General features: G+C 53.1%; 2 long non-coding RNA genes across 2 annotated transcripts; both read right to left on the bottom strand.

The window, feature by feature from the left end:
* Window positions 1-2,873: 2,873 nt before the first annotated feature.
* On the bottom strand, window positions 2,874-7,835 carry LOC103096442 (uncharacterized). The gene is made up of 4 exons (XR_474781.2): window positions 7,467-7,835; window positions 6,230-6,642; window positions 4,599-4,967; window positions 2,874-3,440 (listed from the first exon to the last, which is right to left on the bottom strand). It is a non-coding gene; the product is annotated as an uncharacterized LOC103096442 (long non-coding RNA).
* Window positions 7,836-8,297: 462 nt separating this feature from the next.
* On the bottom strand, window positions 8,298-11,103 carry LOC130456105 (uncharacterized). Its single transcript, XR_008914440.1, has 3 exons — window positions 10,714-11,103; window positions 9,437-9,883; window positions 8,298-8,894 (listed from the first exon to the last, which is right to left on the bottom strand). It is a non-coding gene; the product is annotated as an uncharacterized LOC130456105 (long non-coding RNA).
* Between the last annotated feature and the right edge of the window lie 634 nt (window positions 11,104-11,737).

Genomic DNA, 11,737 nt, shown 5'->3' with positions numbered 1-11,737 from the left:
GTGTTTAGGGGTGGGTACATGTGATTGTTGACTGTTTTGCAGCTGACATCATAGAGCCTTCTGGGGATGGCTCAGAGCCGAGGTGGACAGAGGGCACTGTCCTGCAGGACCTCATGTCAACACCATCAATTCCAGGTTCTTCATTGAGGAGATGACGGGGGTCTGCCTGTGGCTCAGGAACTGGTTTTGGCCTCCTACCTTCTCTTGCCATAGGCTGGGAGCATTTCAGGGGATGTCCTGCAGAGAAGCAGAAGACAAGCCATGAAGGGATGGAAACACCTTGAGACGGCAGCCTAAGACAATTCTCGACAAAGACACGAGAGATCAGTGCTCTACAAAAGTCACTGAAGAGGTCACGTGGGTAGAAATAGAATTCCTTGGACTTTTCAGTCTTGGTGGCGCCACTCTGCACTTTGAATGGCCCACCCTCAGAGGAAGAGCTGCCTGTGCAGTCACAGGGAGGCTGGTGGAACCACCACCTCCAACATCTGCCCAGCACGGTAAGGCCCCACAGAGGGGAGGCGCAGCAATCTGATTCTGACCTTTCTCTGGGGACATCTCAATGGCCCCCTCAAAGGGCCTGGCTGTTCCCATCACCCTTTCCGGTGAGGAGCTTTCCCTCCCACCTCCTACCGATTCCGCAAAAGCCCTCAGCAGGAGGATGCCATTGAGGGCCCTTCCGGAAACGTTAGGGGACCCTGAGGAAGTAGCTGGCTGCCCCGGCCTGGACTCATGGCATTCAGAACGGGCCCTCCCTCACCCCACGACTCCTCACTCACCTCCAGCCTTTCCACAATTGAAGAAGGACAGGAAAGGGGGATCCCAGATGCTGCAATCCCGGTCTGGCTTGGAAGAGGGAAGATGGGCTCTGAATGAGACCCCCTAAGGAAAGCAGAACTCGACAGTTTTTTTTTTTCGAATTCTGTGCACATCAACGAAGGCAACAGTCTAGGTTTGGTAGAGATGCACGGAATGCCATCTGCTAGAACTTTCTTGGTCAATAGAGGGGGGTGGCAGCCAAGTCCAGTATTATGTACTTTGAAACAGACATCACGGAGATTGGAGGGGATGCTTCAGGGGACCAGCTGAGCAAAAGTCACTGTCCCGGAGGGGGCCCGTGGAAACACCAACAATTCTGAGGTCCCTCCGGTTGAAGGGGATGGGGCTGGGGCTCCGCCTCTGGCCCAGGACACACTGCAGGGAAAGAAGACAAAGAGGCTGAACTGATGTGAGAACTTCTCCTCTCCAATCTCTTTACAGTCTATTCATTAATTATAAGGATGGCCATGGGGAAGCTGGATCCCTGAATTCTACTGGGGAGGTGAGTGAGCTGCTGGAAACCGGTCCCTTGGGACACGAAACGTGACCCGTCTCCTCAAACATTCCTCAGAGAAGGAGCAAGAGCAGGGATCCCAATTGTCGCCCCAAAGTTGGTGGCTTGATCTTGGTGCCATGGACATCTCCCCTCAAAATCAGCCCACGGTGAGCCCCCGAAAATGCCATTGAATGCAGAATCTCCCCTTAGACCGCCTTTCATCTCTGCCCCTTCAGCCCCCATCCAGGAGCCTGCTGTGGCCAGGGGCCAGGGTGCCCAGAAGGCCGAGCCCCCGCAGCAACTCTACCTAGGGCTCCGCACTGAGGAAGAAGAGGGCCAGTCTGGTCCTCCCGGAGACCTTTGGGAAAGCGGGAAATAGCAGACCAACTATCCCCGAGGAGGATGCCAACTTCACAGACCTGCGGGGCTACCAAGAAAGGACCACAGTCCGAGCTCCAGCCTCTTTTCCCAAAGGACGCAGGGACTGAAGACAGCAGGGTTTTTCAGTCCTCATCTCGGTGGGCAAGAGGGCCAGGGAGAGGAGGGAGACCGTAAGGGAGCACAGGGCCTCTTTCGAAGGAGACCACGAGCAAGGCTCCGACCCACTGTTCCCAGGCCCTGGTCAGGACTCCCTCCTGGAACCGACCTGGTGCCTGGTGCTGGTGGGAGGGGGATCCTGGAGGCCAGGCTCCCCGCATCCTTACCTGGCAGAGACGAGGCTGAGCGAGAATCCAGGACCTCGGCCGTGTTCATTCCTCCATTCATTATGGTTGTGGGCAGGACTGTGGCGAGAACCCTAGCGGCCGAGTAGTGTCCAGAGGCAGCCGGGAGGACTGTCCCTTCACGGTCCGGGCGGGCCACGCAGGCTGGGTAGCGTCGCGTGAGCCCTTGTCCAGACGAAGGCCTTGACGAAATTGGTCTCTGCTGCTCTGAGCCAGAATCGGAGGCCTGAAGAGGTCAGTCCTGGCTGGGCACAGTCCCCAGTATGCCACCTCAGTTCATTCACTCAGTGTAATGGGTGAGCACGAACCAAAGAGTCCAAAGATGAAAGACACTCTGGAGAGATACAGATGAGAGAAAGCCATAAATTGTCGGCAGCAGATCTGGACCATTTTCAGAAAAGAGACTAGAAGTCACTGGTTTACCTCATGGGTCACAAGGGAAAAAGTTCCCCTGGCAGTGTTAGTGGCCCTGCAGCTACGTGGACAAGTCCCCCACGTCCACCCCAATAGGCACTCATGTCCCTTTCACCCAGTTAACAAAGTGCCCTGCTTTGTCTCTAATATCTGCACAACCAAAATGTTTCGATATTTTGAGAAGGGGGATAGAATAGGGCGGGATCTCCCTCTTCTATTGATTTTCTTCCTAGTCATAATGTTTCCTTCCATGTTAGGGACCCCTGATCAGGCACAGGGAGCTACAAAAGTCTTTAGTAATTACAGACGAATTTCCACATAAAATAGGAGAACAACAAAATGGACAATCAGGACGGGGAGAAAATGGGGAGAGTGGAGGGGCACTTTACCCTGTGTGCCTGGCATCCGTGTCCTCACCCTAAGACCCCACAAACAGGTGCACCAGGCCCCTCCACACGCTGTGACTCATTTTTAATGCTGAGGTCATCAGGGATTACCTGATTATGATTGTGTTTCCAGAGGTGTCCGAACAAGTCCCCACCATCAGTAACAATCAAGAGGGGAGAGAACCAGGACAATGGGCTCCGCTTTCAAACGGAGGGTCCTGGAAGTTGTGAGGATCTGGGGAGAGCTGATCAAGAGAAAGCCCTCCTCGAAGTCTGTTCAGGGGACTCAGGGGAAGTCGGCGGATATTGGCCTAGATTGGGGCCAAAACTCATCTCTTGGATTACAAGAGTCACTTTAGGGTCTCAGTGTTTAGGGGTGGGTACATGTGATTGTTGACTGCTTTGCAGCTGACATCATGGAGCCTTCTGGGCATGGCTGGGAGCCCAAGTGGGCAGAGGGCACTGTCCTGTAGGACCTCATGTCAACACCATCAATTTCAAGTTGCTAGGAGAGAAGATGACGGAGTTCTGCCTCTGGCTCAGGGACTGGTTTTGGCCTCCTTCCTTCTCTTGCCAAAGGCTGGGAGCATTTCAGAGGATGCCCTGCAGAGAAGCAGAAGACAAGCAATGAAGAGATGGAAACACCTTGAGAAGGCAGTTTAAGACTATTCTCGACAAAGACATGAGAGATCAGTACTCTATAAATGTCACTGAAGAGGTCACGTGGGTAGAAATGGAATTCCTCGGACTTTTCAGTCTTGGTGGCACCCCTCTGCAGCCGTTCTTAGCCCCAAAGCAGAGCATGTACCTTTTTCTCAGTGAAGCAGAGACCCAATTTTGCCACCAAGAGGTATTTTGGTCGAATTTCGTGAGGGAAGAGGAGAAAGTGGCAGGTGGAGAGGTTGTTCAAGGCTTCTGTCGTTCACATACTACCCCAACCCAGTACTGCTCAGGGTCCCCTCAGAAACAGCAAGGAATTGGGCACATGAATGGCAGAATGGATGCCCAGGGGCTGTCCCTGGGCCTTCCAAAGGAAGCTCTCAATACATACTAGGACCTGGGCAGAGGGGAAAAGGACAATAGCCAGTGGCTAAAGGGGAGGTGTCTTAGTGACTCCTGGTAAGCCATGCAAGAGGAATATGGACAGAAACAAGTTTGGAACTTGAACGCTGACTCAGTCCAGAAGGGTATACATGGAACATATCAGCCCCCTCTCAAAGCCAGACGATGGAGCGGTACCGCCAGAAGGGCAGACCGACATGTTTGGTGTTTTAGCTCAACATGATGAGGGTGAGGATAAGTGTTTATGTTTCCAGTTTTTGTAAGACCTCATTGTTTCCCTGCAACTGAACTCTCCTAATGGCAGATCAAAAGAATAATTTTTCAGTGAAATCGTGGTAATGGGAGACGATGAGTGTGGTTCTCCTGAAGACATTTGGGAAGCGGGAAATAGCAGAACAACTCTCCCCTTGGAAGAAGCCAACTTCATAGACCTGCGGGGCTACCAAGAAAGGGCCACAGTCCGAGCTCCTGCCGCTATTCCTAAAGGAGGCAGTGACTGAAGACAGCAGGGGATTTCCATCCTCATCTGGGTGGGCGATAAGGCCAGGGAGAGGAGGGAGAGAGGAAGTGACCACACGGCCTCATTTGAAGGAGATCAGGAGGATGGCTGCTACGTGCTCTTCCCAGACCCTGGCCAGGAATTTATCCTGTATACCACGTGGGGAGGAATCCAGGGGACCAGACTCCCTCCATCCTTACCTGGCAGAGATGAGGCTGAGCAAGAATCCAGACGGTAGTCTGCTTTCAAGCTCTCATCCTGGTAATTGCATCACGTGAGTGAGTTCCCTTATGGCATGGGGGATGTGCCGTGCTGAGTAGGGGCCAGAAGCCAAAGGGAGAACGGTCCCTTCATCGTCTAGGCAGGGCATGAAGGCTGGGTTGGGTTGTGTGAGCCCTTGTCCAGATTGAGGCCTTGACAAAATTAGTCTCTGCTGCTCTGAGCCAGAATTGGAGGCCTGAAGAGGTCAGTCCTGGCTGGGCACAGTCCGTGTCCCCAGTATGCCACCTCAGTTCATTCACTCAGTGTTAAGTGTGAGCTTGACCTAATCAGTCAATACATGGAAGAAGCTGTGGAGAGATACAAATGAGAGAAAGCCATGAACTATAGGCAGAAGATCTGGACAATTTTCAGAAAAGAGGCGAGAACTCATTGGTTGACCCCATGGGTCACAGGTGAAAAAGGTCCTCTGGCAGTCTTGCTAGCCCTGCAGCTACGCAGACAAGTCCCCACCCAAAAGGCACCCATGTCCCTTTCACCCAGGTTAAAAGGTACCCTGCTTTCCCTCTCATATCTACCCCCTGTCCCCGAGGGGTGGACATTTCTTTTGTGGGAAGGGGGCAAATAGAAGCAGTTGGCATCTGCCCCTTCTGCTGCTGGTGTGCCTGGTCATGAAGTTTCCCTCCATGCCAGGGTCCCCTGGTGAGGCCCAGAAAGCTGCAAAAATCTTGAGTAATTACACGTAGAGACTTGCCATCAAAACAGAGGAGAACCCCGAAATGGACATTCAGGAAAAGGGAGAAAATGGCGTATGTGGAGGGACACATTCCCCCCGTATCCCTGGCATGCCTTGGCTCAGCCCAAGACTGCACACACAGATGCATCAGGCCCCTCCACAAGCTGTGACCCCTTGTTTATATACTGAGGTCATCAGGGAGCCCCTCCCCTCGTCCAGGGAGCTTCCCGTGAAGCACCTTCATGAAAGGCGTCTTGGGTGACACGTGCCCATGGAAGGCTCTCAACCAACCATTCCCTAACGAGTTGGGGTCTCCCCTCCTGCACCAGGGGCCGGTATCCCCAAAGAGGGGGCTCCATCAGGGGACGGGCCCCTCAGGCTTCCCCAGGTGGGCTCAACCCACCTCAGCCTGAACCAAAAATTCACCAATGGCAACAAGGCTTAGGCCTTGCTGATGGAAATGTCTCCTGCTCACCAGAGGAGCCCTGGAGCCACTCCTTGGAATGGCCCACCCTCAGAGAATGAATGAGCTGCCTGTACAGTCACAGGGAGGCTGGTGGGACCTCCACCTCCAACATCTGCCCAGCAAGGTATGGCCCCACAGAGGCGGGAGGGGGAGGGAGGTAATCTGATTCTGACCTTTCTCTCGGGACATCTCAATGAGTTCCTCAAAGGACCTGGCTGTTCCCATCACCCTTTCCAGTGAGGAGCTTTCCCTCCCACCTCCTACCGATTCCGCAAAAGCCCTCAGCAGGAGGATGCCACTGAGGGCCCTTCCCGAAACGTTAAGGGACCCTGAGGAAGTAGTTGGCTGCCCCGGCCTGGACTCATGGCATTCAGAAAGGGCCCTCCCACACCCCACGGCTCCTCACTCACCTCCAGCCTGCCTTTCCACTAAGGAAGAAGCAGGGGAAAGGGGGATCCCCGATGCTGGAATCCCAGTCTGGCTTGGAGGAGGGAAGATGGGCTCTGAATGAGGCCCCCTATGGAAAGCAGACCTCGACAGGTTTTTTCTAATTCTGTGCACATCAACGAAGGCAACAGTCTAGTTTTTGAAGAGATGCACGGAATGCCATCTGCTAGAACTTTCTTGGTAAATAGATGGGGGCCAGCCAAGTCCAGCATTATGTAGTTTGAAACAGACATCACGGAGAATGGAGGGGATGCTTCATGGGACCAGCTGAGCAAAAGTCATTGTCCCGGAGGGGGCCCGTGGAAACACCAACAATTCTGAGGTCCCTCCGGCTGATGGGGATGGGGCTGGGGCTCCGCCTCTGGCCCAGGACACACTGCAGGGAAAGAAGACAAAGAGGCTGAACTGATGTGAGAACTTCTCCTCTCCAATCTCTTCACAGTCTATTCATTCATTATAAGGATGGCCATGGGGAAGCTGGATCCCTGAATTCTACTGGGAAGGTGATTGAGCTGCTGGAAACCGGTCCCTTGGGACATGAAACGAGACCCGACTCCTCAAACATTACTCAGATAAGGAGGAAGAGCAGGGATCCCAATTGTCGCCCCAAAGTTGGTGGCTTGATCTTGGTGCCATGGACATCTCCCCTCAAAATCAGCCCACGGTGAGCCCCCGAAAATGTCATTGAATGCAGAATCTCCCTTTAGACCGCTTTTCATCTCTGCGCCTTCAGCCCCCATCCAGGAGCCTGCTGTGGCCAGGGGCCAGGACGCCCAGAAGGCCGAGCCCCCGCAGCAGCTCTACCTAGGGCTCCGCACTGAGGAAGAAGAGGGCCAGTCTGGTCCTCCTGGAGACCTTTGGGAAAGAGGGAAATAGCAGACCAACTATCCCCGAGGAGGATGCCAACTTCACAGACCTGCGGGGCTACCATGAAAGGACCACAGTCCGAGCTCCCTCCGCTTTTCCCAAAGGACGCAGGGACTGAAGACAGCAGGGGCATTCTGTCCTCATCTCGGTGGGCGAGAGGGCCATGGAGAGGAGGGAGACAGTAAGGGACCACACGGCCTCTTTAGAAGGAGACCATGAGCAAGGCTCCGACCCACTGTTCCCAGGCCCTGATCAGGACTCCCTCGTGGATCCGACCTGTTGGTGGTGGTGGTGGGAGGGGGATCCTGGAGGCCAGGCTCCCCTCATCCTTACCAGGCAGAGACGAGGCTGAGCAAGAATCCAGGACCTCAGCTGTGTTCATTCCTCCATTCATTATGGTTGAGGGCAGGACTCTGATGAGAACCATTGTGGCATGTGGGGGTAACGTGGGCATGGACGACGTGCCCTGCTGAGTAGGGGCCAGAAGGAGCTGGGAGCGGGCCAGGAAGGCTGGGTTGGGTCGCGTGAGCCCTTGTCCAGACGAAGGCCTTGACGAAATTGGTCTCTGCTGCTCTGAGCCAGAATCAGAGGCCTAAAGAGGTCAGTCCTGGCTGGGCACAGTCCGCGTCCCCAGTATGCCACCTCAGTTCATTCACTCAGTGTTAAGGGTGAGCGCGAACCAACAGTCCGAACATGCAAGATGCTCTGGAGAGATACAAATGAGAGAAAGAGATGAACTGTAGGCAGAAGATCTGGACCATTTTCAGAAAAGAGACTAGAAGTCAATGGTTTACCCTATGGGTCAAGGTGAAAAAGCCCTCTGGCAGTCTTGCTAGTCCTTCAGCTACATGGACAAGCCCCCCCCCCCACTAGGCACTCATGTCCCTTTTACCCAGGGTACAAGTTACCCTGCTTTGTCTCTAATATCTGCACACCCCAAATGTTTCGATATTTTGAGAGGGGAGATAGAAGGAGGTGGGATCTTCCTCTTCTATTGATTTTCTTCCTGCTCATAAAGTCTTCCTCCATGCCAGGGATCAGGCACATGGAGCTCCAAAAGTCTTTACTAAATATAGGAGAATTTCCACATAAAATAGGAGAACAATGAAATGGACAATCAGGATGAGGAGAAAATGGGGAGAGTGGAGGGGCACATTCCTTTGTGTGCCTGACATCCGTGTCCTCACCCTAAAACCACACAAACAGGTGCACCAGGCCCCTCCACACGCTGTGACTCATTTTTTATGCTGAGGTCATCAGGGATTACCTGATTATGATTGTGTTTCCAGAGGTGTCCGAACAAGTCCCCACCATCAGTAACAATCAAGAGGGGAGAGAACCAGGACAATGGGCTCCCCTTTCAAAAGGAGGGTCCTGGAGGTTGTGAGGATCTGGGGAGAGCTGATCAAGAGAAAGCCCTCCTCGAAGTCTGTTCAGGGGACTCAGGGGAAAGTCGAAGGATATTGGGCCTAGATTGGGGCCAAAACTTATCTCTTGGATTACAAGAGTCACTTTAAGGTCTCAGTGTTTAGGGGTGGGTACATGAGATTGTTGACTGTTTTGCAGCTGACATCATGGAGCCTTCTGGGGATGGCTCAGAGCCGAAGTGGACAGAGGGCAGTGTCTTGTAGGACCTCATGTCAACACCATCAATTCCAGGTTCTTCATTGAGGAGATGAAGGGGGTCTGTCTCTGACTCAGGGACTGGTTTTGGCCTCTTTCCTTCTCTTGCCAAAGGCTGGGAGCATTTCAGAGGATGTCCTGCAGAGAAACAGAAGACAAGCCATGAAAGGATGGAAACATCTTGAGAGGGCAGCTTAAGACAATTCTCGACAAAGACATGAGAGATCAATGTTCTTCAAATGTCACTGAAGAGGTCACTTGGGTAGAAATAGAATTCCTTGGACTTTTCAGTCTTGGTGGCGCCACTCTGCACTTTGAATGGCCCACCCTCAGAGAAAGAGCTGCCTGTGCATTCACCGGGATGCCGGTGGGACCTCCACCTCCAACATCTGCCCAGCACAGTATGGCCACACATGTGGGAGGGGGAGCAATCTGATTCTGACTTTTCTCTGGGGACATCTCAATGGCCCCCTCAATGGCCCGGACTGTTCCCATCACCCTTTCCAGTGAGGAGCTTTCCCTCCCACCTCTTACCGATTCTGGAAATCCCCTCAGCATGAGGATGCCACTGAGGGCCCTTTCCTAAACGTTAAGGGACCCTGAGGAAGTAGCTGTCGGCCCGGGGCTGGACTCATTACATTCAGTAAAGGTCTTGCCACACCCCATAGCTCCTCACTCACCTCCAGCCTTTCCACAACTGAAGAAGCAGGGGAAAGTGGGATCCCGATGCTGGAATCCCAGTCTGGCTTGGAGGAAGGAAGATGGGCTTTGAATGAGGCCCCCCGAAACAAGCAGAGCTTGGGAGAGTTTTTCAGCTTCTGTGAATATCTGCGAAGAGCAAGAATCTAGGTTTGGTAGAGATGGGCGGAATGCCATCTGCTCGAACTTTCTTGGTAAATAGAAGGGGGGCCAGCCAAGTCCAGCATTTTGTAGTTTGAAACAGACATCACGGAGATTGGAGGGGATGCTTCATGGGACCAGCTGAGCAAAAGTCATTGTCCCGGAGGCGGCCCGTGGAAACACCAACAATTCTGAGGTCCCTCTGGGGATCGGGATGGGGATGGGGCTCCGCCTCTGGCCCACGACCTTCTCTCTGTAGAAGCTGCACCCATTGCAGAAATGACACACTGCAGAGAAAAAGGAAAAAAGTATGAAATGATGCTTCTTATCTGTATTTCTTTAAAATCTATTCATTATAATCATGGGGATGGGGAAGATCCATCCTTTACTTCTACTCGAAAGGTGACTGAGCGGCTGGAAACCTGTCACTTGGGACATGAAACATGACCTGACTCCTCAAACATTCCTCAGAGAAGGAGCAAGAGCACGGATCCCAATTGTTGACCCCGAGTTTGTGGCTTCGTCTTGGTGCCATGGACATCTCCCCTCAAAATCAGCCCACGGTGAGCCCCATAAAATGTCACTTAATGAAGAAACTCCCTTAGTACATCATGTTTGTCCCTCCACCCTCACCACATGTAACATATTTCATCTCTGCCCCTTCAGCCCCCATTCAGGAGCCTGCTGTGGCCAGGGACCAGGGAGCCCAGCAAGCTGAGCCACAGCAGCAACACTACCTAGGGCTCCTCAGTGAGGAAGAAGAGGGCCAGTCTGGTCCTCCTGGAGACCTTTGGGAAAGAGGTAAATAGCAGACCAACTATCCCCAAGAAGGATGCCAACTTCATAGACCTGCAGGGCTACCAAGAAAGGAACACAATCCAAGCTCCGGCCTCTTTTCCCAAAGGAGGCAGGGACCTAAGACAGCAGGGGCTTTCCGTCCCCATCTGGGTGAGCGAGAGGGCCAGGGAGAGGAGGGAGAGATTAAGTGACCACACATACTCTTTCGAAGGAGACCACGAGCAAGGCTCCGACCCACTGTTCACAGGCCCTGGTCAGGACTCCCTCGTGGATCCTTCCTGGGGGGGGATCCAGGAGGCCAGGCTACCCACATCCTTACCTGGCAGGGAAGTGGCCGAGAAAGAATCCAGGACCTCGGCCGTGTTCATTCCTCCATTCATTATGGTTGAGGGCAGGACTCTGGGGAGAACCCTTGTGGCATGTGGGGGTAGGTGGGCATGGAGGATGTGCCCCCCTGAGTAGGGGCCAGAAGCAGCTGGGAGGACTGTCCCTTCATAGTCTGGGCAGGCCAAGAAAGCAGGGTTGGGTCCCGTGAGCCCTTGTCCAGATGAAGGCCTTCATGAAATTGGTCTCTGCTGCTCTGAGCCAGAATTGGAGGCCTGAAGAGGTCAGTCCTGGCTGGGCACAGGCCGCGTCCCCAGTATGCCACCTCAGTTCATTCACTCAGTGTTAAGCATGAGCGCGAACCAACAGTCCGAACATGCAAGATGCTCTGGAGAGATACAAATGAGAGAAAGCCATGAACTGTAGGCAGAAGATCTGGACCATTTTCAGAATACAAACTAGAAGTCAATGGTTTACCCTATGGGTCAAAGGTGAAAAAGTCCCTCTGGAAGTCTTGCTAGTCCTGCAGCTACAAGGCAAGCCCACGCCCTCCAAAAGGCAGTCATGTCCATTTCACCCAGTGAACAAGTTACCCGTGTTTGTCTCTAAAATCTGAACCCCCCAAATATTTTGATATTTTGAGAGGGGTGATAGAAGGTGGCAGCATCTGCCTCTTCAATTGCTTTTCTTCCTGGTCATAAAGTTTCCCTCCAAGCCAGGCTCCCCTGAGCAGGTACAGGGAGCTCCAAAAGGCTTTAGTAATTAGAGGAGAATTTCCACCATAAAAAACAGGAGAACAATGAAATGGACAATCAGGACCAGGAGAAAATGGGGAGTGTGGAGGGGCACATTCCCCTGTGTGTCTGGCATCCATGTCATCACCCTAAGGCCGCACAGACAGGTGTACCAGGCCCCTGCACAAGCTGTGACCCATTTTTTATACTGAGGTCATCAGGGATTACCTGATTATGTTTGTGTTTCCAGAGGTGTCCGAACAAGTCTCCACTGTAAGTAACAAT

The sequence above is a fragment of the Monodelphis domestica genome, chromosome X (genome assembly GCF_027887165.1).
Source record: "Monodelphis domestica isolate mMonDom1 chromosome X, mMonDom1.pri, whole genome shotgun sequence".
Taxonomy (NCBI): domain Eukaryota; kingdom Metazoa; phylum Chordata; class Mammalia; order Didelphimorphia; family Didelphidae; genus Monodelphis; species Monodelphis domestica.
The sequence above is the reverse complement of the archived record's forward strand: the minus strand, read 5'-3'. Positions and strand labels throughout refer to the sequence as shown.